Raw genomic sequence first — 14,690 nt, 5'->3', positions numbered from 1 at the left:
TTGTAAGTCAGTGCTGCTGCATTGTGACTATTCATGTTGCGTATACAAGGGGGACTTTTGACTAAAACAGGTGATAGCGAATCGGCCACCGGTTTTACAGCTCTCCCGATTTTTATTTCTATTGACTTCCATATTCATTCGTGAGGTGCAGAAATGATCGAATAACAAAAAGAGGCCGTAATTGCGTATTGCCCTGTTTGGCGGCGGTAACCTTCGTGAGGGAAGACTTCCCGCACCCGGCGCAGAGGTCCCATCCCACGACCTAAATTCAGGTTACTGCTCCCGAGACAAAGTGGAGCACAATATCAGGTGCTCCACTACCTCTCGGAGACGGGTCTGGGGTGCTCACCGGGCAAAGGTCAGAGTGCTATGCGGCCTCTCTGCATAATGCTGACACAATCTCAGGGCCCTTCCCTTCCATTGAAAGGGAGGGCATGCTGTGAGCTCTGCATCGGTTTGAGGGGCCTCCACTAGGCCACCGGGGATGTGGGCTGCCGTGGCTGTAGCCCGGCACTGAAGAGGAGAGCCAGGCTGCACCATCGTGGCACGGACCCTGCGGAAAAACTCATGGAGGCCGGACCAGTCGGTCGGTTGAAAATTAAAAATGGCGCTGCGCACCTCCCCTTTAACTTTCGCCTTGGTTTCTGACAACCTGGCGCTGACAACCTTAGGGGGCGCTGCCCAATTTCCAGCGCGATGCAAAAATGGGTAGCTGCGCGCAGCGATGATGTCATCATAGGAGGCGCAGCAGCCCAGGGCGCTAATGGGAGGCGCACAGCATGCCAATTTCATCCCCAAAGACTTAGTGCATGAAATAAGGAAATGTGCAGTGCAAATACATGAACAAAACAATTTTTATCTCTTGAACAAGCAACAACACACTTTAAGAACATAAGAACTAGGAGTAGGAGTAGGCTATTTGGCCCCTCGAGCCTGCTCTGCCATTTAATAAGATCATGGCTGATCTGATCATGGACTTAGCTCCACTTCCCTGCCCGCTCCCCATAACTCTTCACTCCCTTATCGCTCAAAAATCTGTCTATCTCCACCTTAAATATATTCAAAGACCCAGCCTCCACAGCTCTCTGGGGCAGAGAATTCCACAGATTTACGACCCTCTGAGAGAAGAAATTTCTCCTCATCTCAGTTTGAAATGGGCGACCCCTTATTCTCAGGCTATGGGCCCGAACTTGGTGGCCCTACCGCCCACTGCCGCTGGCTGCCGGCGAGATTTCTGAGTGGTCTCTCCTCGGTGACAGTTTCCACTTGGCCTCCTGCCGGCGGGAGGGAAGGACCGTTGGAATCTGCCTGCTGACGGCCACTGGCGAGCAAGGCACGTAAGTGACCTCCCGCCCACCAAGCTGGCAGATTTCTCCGGCTGGGAGTCGGCGGCAGCAGGGGGAAGTACCACTGCGTGAAGGCAGGTCTAACCCCGACGGTAAGTAAGAAGACCTGCAAAAAAAGGTTAGTGAACTTCTTTTAATTCATTTTTTTCAGAGATTTATGTGGATGGGGTCGCCTGAAGTTCCAGTGGGTTTTTTTGTGTGTAAATTTTTATTTTTAGCTGTTCCCCCCTCCCTGGGCCTGACTCAATCCTCAGAGGCACTTTGACGAGGATTGTATTTGCCGCCGAGGTTGGGAGCTCCCGCCCGCTGCCGCCCAAATTCACGGCGTAAGTTGTTTTTTTGCCGCCGGGTGGTACTGGCATATCTTTTAGAGGAAACTTCCTGGCAAATTACCGTCAGGTCCCTTGGGCGGCACTTGCCCTGGCCTTAGCTTTCACCAAGTTCGGGCCCTAAGTCTCCTAGCTTTAATTTCCACTATGAATGGAAAAATTCTCTCTGCACCCACGTTGTCAATCGAGAGTCCAGGATGGTATGTTGTCTCCCTGGTGCAAGGGTCAAGGATGTCTCCGAGCGAGTGCAGGACATTCTGAAAAGGGAGGGAGAACAGCCAGTTGTCGTAGTGCACATTGATACCAACGACATAGGTAAAAAAAGGGATAAGGTTCTACGAGACGAATTTAAGGAGCTAGGAGTTAAATTAAAAAGTAGGACCTCAAAAGTAGTAATCTCGGGATTGCTACCAGTGCCACGTGCTAGTCAGAGTAGGAATCGCAGGATAGCACAGATGAATACGTGGCTTGAGCAGTGGTGCAGCAGGGAGGGATTCAAATTCATGGGGCATTGGAACAGGTTCTGGGGGAGGTGGGACCAGTACAAACCGGACGGTCTGCACTTGGGCAGGAACGGAACCAATGTCCTAGGGGGAGTGTTTGCTAGTGCTGTTGGTGAGGAGTTAAACTAATATGGCAGGGGGATGGGAACCAATACAGGGAGACAGAGGGAAACAAAAAGGAGACAAAAACAAAAGACAGAAAAGAGATGAGTAAAAGTGGAGGGCAGAGAAACCAAAGGCAAGAAACAAAAAGGACCACTGAATATAAAAGGGCTGCAGGAGGGATAAAAACTAAAAATCATGGTTTAAAAACTCGGATGAAAACACTCTACCTAAATGCACGCAGCATTTGAAATAAAGTAAATGAGTTGACGGCACAAATCATTACAAATGGGTATGATTTGATGGCCATTACAGAGACATGGTTGCAAGGTGGCCAGGACTGTGAATTAAATGTACAGGGGTATCTGATGATTTGGAAAGATAGGCAGGAAGGGAAGGGAGGTGGGGTAGCTCTGTTAGTAAAGGATGATATCAGGGCAGTTGTGAGGGATGATATTGGCTCCAATGAACAAAATGTTGAATCATTGTGGGTGGAGATTAGAGATAGTAAGAGGAAAAGTCGCTGGTCGGCGTAGTTTATAGGCCCCCAAATAATAACTTCATGGTGGGGCGGGCAATAATCAAGGGAATAATGGAGGCATGTGAAAAAGGAATGGCAGTAGTTATGGGGGATTTTAACCTACATATCGATTGGTCAAATCAAATCGCAGGGGGTAGCCTGGAGGAGGAATTCATAGAATGCATATGGGATTGTTTCTAAGAACAGTATGTAACAGAGCCTACAAGGGAGCAAGCCATTTTGGATCTGGTCCTGTGTAACGAGACAGGAAAAATAAACGATCTCCTCGTAAAAGATCCTCTCGGAATGAGTGATCACAATATGGTTGAATTTGTAATACAGATTGAGGATGAGGAAGTTGTGTCAGAAACGAGAGTACTATGCTTAAACAAAGGGGACTACAGTGGGATGAGGGCAGAGTTGGCTAAAGTAGACTGGAAACAAGGACTAAACGGTGGCACAATTGAGAAACAGTGGAGGACTTTTAAGGAGCTCTTTCATAATGCGCAACAAAAATATATTCCAGTGAAAAAGAAGGGCGGCAAGAGAAGAGCTAAACAGCTGTGGATAACCAAGGAAATAAAGGAAAGTATCAAATCAAAGACCAATGCGTATAAGGTGGCCAAGGTTAGTGGGAAACTAGAGGATTGGGAAGATTTTAAGCAACAGCAAAGAATGACTAAAAAAGCAATAAAGAAAGGGAAGATAGATTACAAAGGTAAACTTGCGCAAAACATAAATACAGATAGTAAAATCTTTTACAGATATATAAAACGGAAAAGAGTGACTAAAGTAAATGTTGGTCCCTTAGAAGATGAAAAGGTGGATTTAATAATGGGAAATGTGGAAATGGCTAAGACCTTAAACAATTATTTTGCTTCCGTCTTCACAGTGGAAGACACAAAAACCATGCCAAAAATTGCTGGTCATAGGAATGTGGGAAGGGAGGACCTTGAGATGATGACTATCACTGGGGAGGTAGTGCTGGACAGACTAATGGGACTGAAGGTAGACAAGTCCCCTGGTCCTGATGAAATGCATCCCAGGGTATTAAAAGAGATGGCAGAAGTTATAGCAGATGCATTTGTTATAATCTACCAAAATTCTCTGGACTCTGGGGAGGTACCAGCGGATTGGAGAGCAGCTAATGTAATGCCTCTGTTTAAAAAAGGGGGCAGGCAAAAGGCAGGTAACTATAGGCCGGTTAGTTTAACATCTGTAGTGGGGAAAATGCTTGAAACTATCATTAAGGAAGAAATAGCGGAACATCTGGATAGGAATAGTGCAATCAAGCAGACGCAGCATGGATTCATGAAGGGGAAATCATGTTTAACTAACTTACTGGAATTCTTTGAGGATATAACGAGCATGGTGGATAGAGGTGTACCGATGGATGGGGTGTATTTAGATTTCCAAAAGGCATTCGATAAGGTGCCACACAAAAGGTTACTGCAGAAGATAAAGGTACGCGGAGTCAGAGGAAATGTATTAGCATGGATAGAGAATTGGCTGGCGAACAGAAAGCAGAGAGTCGGGATAAATGGGTCCTTTTTCGGTTGGAAATCAGTGGTTAGTGGTGTGCCACAGGGATCAGTGCTGGGACCACAACTGTTTACAATATACATAGATGACCTAGAGGAGGGGACAGAGTGCAGTGCAACAAAATTTGCAGATGACACTAAGGTTAGTGGGAAAGCGGGTTGTGTAGAGGACTCAGAGAGGCTACAAGGAGATTTGGATAGGTTAAGCGAATGGGCTAAGGTTTGGCAGATGGAATACAATGTCGGAAAGTGTGAGGTCATCCACCTTGGGAAAAAAAACAGTAAAAGGGAATATTATTTGAATGGGGAGAAATTACAACATGCTGTGGTGCAGAGGGACCTGGGGGTCCTTGTGCATGAATTCCAAAAGGTTAGTTTGCAGGTGCAGCAGGTAATCAGGAAGGCAAATGGAATGTTGGCCTTCATTGCGAAAGGGATGGAGTACAAAAGCAGGGAGGTGTTGCTGCAACTGTATAAGGTATTGGTAAGGCCGCACCTGGAGTACTGCGTGCAGTTTTGGTCACCTTACTTAAGGAAGGATATACTAGCTTTGGAGGGGGTACAGAGACGATTCACTAGGCTGATTCGAGAAATGAGAGGGTTAACTTACGATGATAGATTGAGTAGACTGGGTCTTTACTCCTTGGAGTTCAGAAGGATGAGGGGTGATCTTATAGAAACATTTAAAATCATGAAAGGGATAGACAAGATAGAGGCAGAGAGGTTGTTTCCATTGGTGGGGGAGACTAGAACTAGGGGGCACAGCCTCAAAATACGGAGGAGCCAATTTAAAACCGAGTTGAGAAAGAATTTCTTCTCCCAGAGGGTTGTGAATCTGTGGAATTCTCTGTCCAGGGAAGCAGTTGAGGCTGGCTCATTGAATGTTTTCAAGTCAAAGATGGATAGATTTTTAAGCAATAAGGGAATTAAGGGTTACGGGGAGAGGGCGGGTAAGTGGAGCTGAGTCCACGACCAGATCAGCCATGATCTTATTGAATGGCGGAGCAGGCTCGAGGGGCGAGATGGCCTACTCCTGTTCCTAATTCTTATGTTCTTATGGTCTTATGTCAAGCCCCCTCATTATCTTATATGTTTCAATAAGATTATAATGTGTTTATAAACAACATCTCATCATTGTTCAACGGAGAAATTAGACCCTTAAAATACTGTCCTGTGTGTATACCGAACACTGAATATGTACCACAGTATGAGGAATCTCACCCTAGTGCTTCCTATAAAAGGTAGAAAGCAGGGTCAATATGGTGAGGAATTTATCAGTCATCAGCACTGCTGCTCTTTGTTTATTCAAGAGCAGATGATCGCTGTTTTGTTCAGAATAACTCCACAAGACTATATACTGTAAGCTCAAACTGTTGTGACCTTGATCTCTTTAATGTAACTCCAGAGTGAGGAAGCAGCATGGTAGACTGCCTTTTATACCTGCTTGCCCAGGGTGTGCAGGTGACCCATGGATCTCCAACAAGTGCGCCCCCTGGTCTTGCACACCAGTAAAGTTTACATACATAACATCACACCGCCAACCCGCACCCGCCCCCCCCCCCACCCCACCCCAAAGTCTTAGATACAAGTTATTTGCAAGTTGAGGCGATCCAGGGCTCTGTGTTCCCAGGTTGATCGCCTGAGTTGAAATCCTGGCATGAGTGAGTCGGTCAGATCATTGCTGCACTGGTGTGATCGGACTGTCGGGCATGGTGGGTTCATCCTCGTGGTTGACCGCGAGGTCAATTGCTAGTTGGGTGTGTGTTGTGAATCAATGATGGTAATGTCCTCTTCAAACTGTTCTTGGTTGTCAGTGAATCGCAGTTTGGTCTGATCCAAATGTTTTCTGCACGATTGTCCATTCAAAAGTTTGACAATAAACACTCTATTCCCCTCCTTGGCTAAAACAGTGCCAGCAACCCATTTGGGATCATGACCGTAAGAACAAACACAGGGTCATTAACCTCAATGTCACACGATACAGCCGCGCGATCATGGTACACGTTATGCCGGTGCCGCCGGGTTTCTACATGATCATTGAGATCCGGGTGGAGTAAGGAGAGCCTGGTTTTGAGTGCTCTCTTCATTAACAATTCTGCAGGGGGAACACCAGTAAGCGCGTCTGGTAGCTGAACAGAATCCGAGATAACCGGGTCTGCAGGGAACCGTCTGTCACGCGTTTTAAGCTCTGCTTGATAGTTTAGACTGCCCGTTCTGTTTGATCATTGGATGCGGGCTTAAACGGGACAGACCTGACATACTTGATGCTATTGAGGGTCATGAACTCGTTGAATTCCGAGCTGGTGGGACATGGTCCATTGTCACCAACAAGGATGTCGGGCAAACTATGGGTAGCGAACATGGCCCGGAGGCTTTCAGTGATGGCAGTGGACGTATATGATGACATTATTATACATTCAATCCATTTAGAATAAGCGTCCACTGCTACTAGGAACATCTTTCCTTGAAAGGGGCCAACAAAATCTATGTGGACCCTGGATCACGGTTTGGAGGGCCATGACCACAGCTCAGTGGGGCCTCCCTTGGTGCATTGCTCAACTGTGAGCAAGTGTTAATTGGTGTACATATGACTCCAATTCCGAGTTAACACTGGGCCACCAAACGTGCGACCTGGCAACAGCTTTCATTATGACTATGCCTGGGTGGGTACTGTGTAGGTTGTGTATAAACATTTCCCTGCCTTTTTTTGACAAAACTACGTGATTCCCCCATAGGAGACAGTCCGAATGGATGGACATTTCATCCTTGCGTAGGTAAAGCGGCTTAATTTCGTCTTGCACTTCCCCGGGAACAGCCGACCAGCTCCCATTAAGGATGCAGCTTTTTACTAGTGATAGAACAGGGTCCTGGCTAGTCCAGGTCCCGATCTGGCGAGCCATGACAGGTGACGCCTCGCTCTCAAAAACATCCATTACAAGAAGCAAGTCTGTGGGTTGCGCCATTTCCACCCCGGTGGTGGGCAATGGTAGCCAACTGAGGGCATCAGCACAGTTCTCAGTGCCTGGTCTGTGGCGGATTACATAGTAGTCATAGGCGGACAATGTTAGTGCCGATCTTTGGATGCGGGACGAAGCATTGGTGTTAATACCTTTGCTTTCTGAGAACAGCAAAATGAGCGGTTTGTGGTCGGTTTTGAGCTCGAACCGGAGTCCAAATAAGTATTGGTGCATTTTTCTAACCCCGTATACGCATGCTAATGCTTCTTTCTCAACCATACTGCAGGCTCTTTCAGCCTTAGATAAACTTCTGGACGCATATGCAACCAGTTGCAGTTTGCCTGACACATTGGCTTGCTGTAACACACAACCGACCCCATACGGAGATGCATCACAAGCTAGTACTAAACGTTTACACAAGTCATACAATGCAAGTAACTTGTTAGAACATAGCAGGTTTCTGGCCTTATTAAAGGCTATCTCTTGAGATTTACCCCAAACCCAGTCGTCACCCTTGCGTAGCAATAAATGCAAGGGTTCCAGCAAAGTGCTCAACCCCGGTAGAAAGTTACCAAAATAGTTGAGGAGACCCAGGAACGAATGCAGCTCCATCACATTCTGTGCTCGAGGTGCATTCTTGATGCCCTCCGTCTTGGAGTCCGTGGGTCTGATGCCGTCCCCCGCAATCTTTCTCCCTAGAAATTCGACCTCTGGCGCCCAGAAAACACATTTGGAGCATTTCAGCCTGAGTCCCATTCTGTCCAGTCACTTTAGAACCTCTTCCAGGTTGTGCAAGGGTTCGGTGGTGTTGCGACCAGTGATCAGAATGTCGTCTTGGAACACCACGGTGCGTGGAACCGATTTCAGCAGACTTTCCATGTTCCTCTGGAAGATGGCCGCAGCCGAACGAATCCCAAAAGGGCATCTGTGGTATATGTTGATGCACGTCAATTTTTTCGAAGGTTCAGCCAGCTCCTGTGTCATGTAAGCAGAGGTTAGATCCAGCTTGGTGAATGACTCCCCCCCTGCTAGCATTGCGAACAAGTCATCCAGTTTGGGTAGTGGGTTGATCATTACCTTGTAGTCCCCGCAGATTCTGACTGTCCCATCGCTTTTCAACACCGGAACAATTGGACTGGCCCACTCATTGAACTCGACTGGCGATATGATCCCCTCTCGTTGAAGTCTGTCCAGCTCGATGTTGACTTTCTCTCGCATCATGCATGGAACTGCTCGGGCCTTGTGATGAACGGGTCGTGCATCAGGGACTAGATGGATCTGCACTTTGGCGCCAGTGAAGTTACTGATGCCTGGCTCGAATAATGACGGGATTTGTTTAGCACTTGGGCACACAAGGCGTCATCCACTGAAGACAGTGCTTTGATGTCGTCCCAGTTCCATAGGATTTTTCCTAGCCAGCTTCTGCCGAACAGCGTTGGGCCATCGCCTGGTACAATCCATAGTGATAAATCATGCACAGTTCCATCGTACAATACCTTCACTATTGTCATGTATCTTACATTATTATATATAACTGTATCCTAACATGCTATGCATGACTGTAATAAGATATGACCTGTAACCACCAGCATACCTTACCACCAGGGGTGCACTTGCAAGAGACAGATATATAAGGATAGGTCTCAGGCAAGTGCAGCATTCCAGAGCTGTGAAATAAAGGTGCAGGTCCAGAGTGACCTTGACTTCACTACATGCCTTGTGTGAATCTGTACTGAGGGGACAGGACTTTACAGTGGCGACGAGTTATGGGATTACAGAATCCACAGAATGGCGAACAACAGATCAGATGAAAAGTACAATGCTGGAGACAATTGGGAGGACTTTATAGAAAGGCTCCAGCAAAGCTTTGTAACCAAAGACTGGTTAGGAGACGACAAAGCAGACAAGAGAAGAGCCCATCTCTTGACCAGCTGTGGCTCGAAAACATACGCTTTAATGAAGGATCTGCTGGCACCCGAGAAATCAGCAAGCAAGTCGTTTGAAGAATTGAGCACACTGGTAAGAGACCACCTGAAGCCAGCGAGCAGCCTACACATGGTCAGACACAGGTTCTACAACTACAGACGCTGTGTGGGCCAGAGCATACCTGACTTCGTGGCGGAACTTCGGAGGTTGGCTAGTTTATGTGAGTTCTCCGATGAACTGAGGAGAGAAATGCTGAGAGACTTTTTCATTGAAGGAATAGGCCACGCAGGCATATTTCGAAAGCTCATAGAGACCAAGAACCTGACCTTAGAGGCAGCAGCACTGGTTGCACAGACATTCTTGGTAGGGGAAGAAGAAACGAGGTTGATTTACAATGCAGGTACGACAACTAACGAAATAATGGAACAAGGAGTTCACAGCATTAGACAAGCTGCTACCCCCTTGACAAAAACCGACAAAACCGGGAGAACAGGCTCTCGACAGCAGGCAGTGGCGCCAGAAGCCATCAAGGGCCACAGGAACGGCCGTTCACACCTCATCAACCCACAATGCGAGCAATCAACTACTAACTGAGAGAAGCTCAAGAGAGATCAGCCAGACGCAGCTCATTCTTTGGGAATAATGAAAGCAGTCTGTGCTGGAGGTGTGGAGGTGGGCACTCATCAAGGGGATGTCGATTTCAGCAGGCTGTTTGCAGGAACTGTGAATATACAGGGCATTTGGCCCACATGTGCAAAAAAACGGCAGCTCGGCTGGTATACGAATCGGATGGGTCAGAAAGCGGACCAGAAGACGGTGGGGACAGTACCCGGGACACCGATGTACAGCGGGTCAACACGATCAATGGCCGCTGCTCCTAGAACAGGACGCCTCCTATAATGATGAGGGTCCTACTCAATGGGATACCTGTCAACATGGACCTGGATACGGGAGCGAGTCAATCTCTCATGGGCACTCAACAATTTGAACAACTGTGGCCGCATAAAAGAGGCAGACCAAAACTCACAAGGGTTGACACCAAACTAAGGACCTATACCAAAGAAATTGTACCAGTCCTCGGCAGCGCCATGCTCTCTGTCACACACAAAGGGACAGTGAACCGACTTCCCCTGTGGATTTTCCCCGGAGACCCCCCAGCACTGCGGGCAAATTATAACCCATAGCGTATCCCTCCAGGTCACTTTCGCGGGCGGAGCGCGGGTACGGAATGGTAGAGAAGGAGGCGCTCGCGTGCGTGTACGGTGTCAAAAAGATGCACCAATACCTTTTCGGGGCCAAGTTCGCATTAGAAACTGACCACAAGCCCCTCACATCCCTCCTATCCGAGAGCAAGGCAATAAACGGCAACGCTTCGGCGCGAATTCAACGGTGGGCACTCATGCTGGCGTCCTACGACTATACCATAAGGCACAGACCAGGCACAGACAACTGTGCCGACGCGCTCAGCAGACTACCCCTGGCGACCACGGAAGGGTCTGACGAACAGGACTGTGAGATAGTCATGGCAATCAATGCCTTTGAGTCCACAGGTTCACCCATGACGGCTCGCCAAATCAGAGCCTGGACGGCGAGCGACCCCACGTTATCCTTAGTAAAAAGATGTGTCCTAACCGGTGACTGGGCAGAGGCTCGCGATGCCTGCCCCGAGGAATTAAAACTCTATCACAGGCGCATGCATGAGCTATCACTACAAGCAGGCTGCCTGATGTGGGGCAGCCGAGGAGTCATGCCTCTGCGAGGCAGAGAGGCATTTGTCCAGGAGCTCCACCGCGAGCACCCGGGGATCATTCTCATGAAGACCATAGCCAGATCCCATGTCTGGTGGCCTGATATTCACGCGGACTTGGAGCTCTGCGTCCGAAGGTACACCATTTGTGACCAACTCAGCAATGTCCCCAGGGAGGCTCCCCTGAGCCCCTGGCCCTGGCCTACCAAACCGTGGTCGCGGGTGCACGTAGACCATGGGCAAAATGTTCCTCGAAGTTGTAGATGCATTTTCAAAGTGGATCGAATGCACCATTTTAAACTCGAGCACAACCTCCACCACTGTGGAGAGCCCCGCAACCATGTTTGCAACGCATGGAATCCCTGACAAATTGGTCAGTGACAATGGTCCGTGCTTCACCAGCGCAGAATTCCAAGACTTTATAATTGACCACGGCATAAATCACGTCAAGACGGCACCGTTCAAGCCGGCCTCCAACGGCCAGGCAGAGAGAGCAGTGTAAATCATTAAACAAGGCATGCTTAAAATCCAAGGTCCCACGTTGCAGGGTCGCCTGTCGCGACTGCTGCTGGCATACAGATCTCGTCCGCACTCACTGACTGGGATCCCCCCACGCGCAACTGTTGATGAAAAGGAGTTTAAAAACAAGGCTCTCATTAATCCTCCCAGACATGCACGAAATCGTTGAGGCAAAGCGCCGTAAGCTGACTGAGTACCATGACAGAAATTCGAGTGGGAGATGGAATGAAATACGGGACAACGTGTTTGTACTAAAATATGGCAGGGGTCCCAAATGGCTTGCAGGGACAGTAATGGGCAAGGAAGGAAACAGGTTACTGTTAGTACAAATGGACAATGGCAAAATCTGCCGGAGGCATGTAGACCAAGTCAAAAGCAGATTTACCAACAACACTGCAGAACCAGAGGCAGACTACAATGTGGAACTCGCACCACACCTGGTGGACAGACAGAGGGAACAACCTGAGGAAAGGGCAATCCCAACAGACAGCACAGGCGAGTCAACAACAATCACACCAATCGAAACAGACAGCCCAGACGAGATACCAGCAACCACATCCAAAGAAAAACAGACACCAAGGCAAACAACTGAACCACAACTCAGATGAGACTGAACCTATAAAGATAATAAGACCTTGGGGGAGGGTGATGTTATGTATCTTACATTGGTATATATAACTGTATCCTAACATGCTATACATGACTGTAATAAGATATGACCTATAACCACCAGCATACCTTACCACCAGGTGTGCACTTGCAAGAGACAAGTATATAAAGACAGGTCTCAGACAAGTGCAGCATTCCAGAGCTGTGAAATAAAGGTGCAGGTCCAGAGTGACCTTGACTTCACTACATGCCTCGTGTGAATCTGTACTGAGGGGAAAGGACTTTATAGCTACCGCACTGCCAATGACTGGTATGAGCTCTTTGGTGTAAGTGCGCAGCTTGGTGTGAATCGGGCTTAGTTTTGGCTTTTGTGCCTTGTTGCCCCACAGTTTCTTAAAAGCCTTCTGGCTCATAATTGACTGACTCACCCCCGTGTCCAATTCCATGGAAACTGGAATGCAGTTTAATTTGACTTTCAACTTTATCGGAAGACTTTTGGTGGTGAAGGTATGTACCCCGTACACTTCCTCTTCAGCCTCGGGTTGAGTTGCCTCTCTTACTCATTCAGCGTGATCCACGTTGGATCGGTCATCTCCTGCTGACTCTGCCACATGGTGAGTCGCAGTAGTTTTGCACATTCGCTGGAGGTTCCCCATTGTTCCACAGCCGTTGCATATGTTGCACTTGAATTGACATTGATGGCCCCAATGATTACCTCCGCCGCGCCAACATGGTGTTAATGGATTCGCATTCACGCCCCACAGCGGACTCTGAGTCAGCCTCGGTCTGGCCTCTGCAGGCGTGTAGGCCCTGCCATGTATAGTTCTGCCTGCTGAAGGCGATATTTTATGCACTTGCCGGTGAGCTTCAATGCTGCAAAGATATCTGCTTAGTGTTATCATTCGTGGACATGAAAGCCTGGGCTATCGTGATGGCCTTGCTCAGATCTAGGGATTCGGCAGACAGCAGTTTGCGAAGAATGACCTCGTGGCTGATTCCAAGCACGAAAAAGTCCCGCAACATTTCCCCCAAAAATCCAGCAAATATGCACGGTCCCGCAAGGCGTCTTAGGTCGGCGACATAGCTCGCCACGTTCTGGCCCTCGGAGTGATGGTGCGTGTAAAAGCGATACTTGGCTATTAAGATGCTCTCCTTCGGCTTGAGGTGTTCCAGAACCAGCGAGCAAAACTCTGCATATGTCTTCTCCGTTGGTTTCGTCGGTGCTAGCAGATTTTTGATGAGGCCATATATCGTGGACCCACAAATGGTGAGGAGAATGGCCCTGCGCATGACCATATCCATATCCAGCTCGTTGGCCACGAAGTACTGGTCAAGACGCTCAACGAAGGCTTCCCAATCATCACCCTCAATAAATCTCTCAAGAATACCAACGGCAGCCATAATCACATGAAAGTTCATGATCTATTACTCGTCGGCAATTGCAATTTTCATAATAACTCCACAAGACTGTATACTGTAAGCTCAAACTGTTGTGACCTTGGTCTCTTTAATGTAACTCCAGAGTGAGGAAGCAGCATGGTAGACTGCCTTTAGTACCTGCTTGCCCGGGGTGTGCAGTGACCCTTGTGGCTCTAATAGGTGCACCCCCTGGTGGCAAGTCTTGCACACTAGTAAAGTTTACATACATAACAACCGCCATGGGATGAGAAATGTCCCTCCACACCTTCTAAGCTGTAACACTGTAAACTTATTTCCAATTTTGCTGCAAGGAAAAGATACTAAGCTTACAATCAGCCCTGAGGCCTTTACCATAGGAGGGAGAGACAATGGGAGTTATTTCATTATTTGAGCAATAGTATTTTAAAAAAATCAGAAATACAGAGAATCAAATAGGAAATTTAACTTAATTATAATTCTTAATCATTTAGTTTCAGATTTGTCTTTTAATGGTTTGCTTACTGCTGATTTTGTGATATCTACCAGCTGTTAATGACTACCACTAGATAAAACAATTTCCTCAGCACTACAGTTGGTTATTATGACATACCCCAAAGGGGTGGAATCAAATAATTAGGACAGATTCATCGCATTAAGCACTACTTTCTATTTTTAGACATCTAGAGACAGAAATGCCAGCTAAAGTTAGTCCAATTGGCATTGCTAATTTGCATAGCAGACAGGGTTCCAGCTGTAATTTCAAATAGGATTTGGGGGGCAGGGGTGTAAGCATATGTGTTATTTGTTGCAACATGACCTCCACTTACTTCTCTATCAGGCTAAGAAATTGGCCTCCTTAGCGCCTCCTGTTATCGCATCCGGGTGGGGGGGCGATAACGGGATGCTAACTACTTACCAACAGGCGAGGCAAGATAAACAACTCCTGCTAACTTCGGCGGGAGGTTTACGACGGAGGTAACACGATGCATGCCGATCTCCTTCGCCTGAAGATCGCGACGTCATTGCCATGCGCATCGCTCCGGTAATGCCCCGGACCCGAACTTCAGTTCCATCCCTGCAGCATCGCCGGGCGATAATGCCGGCAGCTGCAGGAGGCGTTGACCAGGAGGCCGGGCACTTCAAGGCTGAATGTTAAAGGCGAAGTGGCTGAGGTATGTGTAAAAATTTCTACA

Source organism: Pristiophorus japonicus, chromosome 6 (genome assembly GCF_044704955.1).
Source record: "Pristiophorus japonicus isolate sPriJap1 chromosome 6, sPriJap1.hap1, whole genome shotgun sequence".
Classification (NCBI taxonomy): domain Eukaryota; kingdom Metazoa; phylum Chordata; class Chondrichthyes; family Pristiophoridae; genus Pristiophorus; species Pristiophorus japonicus.
Note: the sequence above shows the minus strand (reverse complement) of the source record.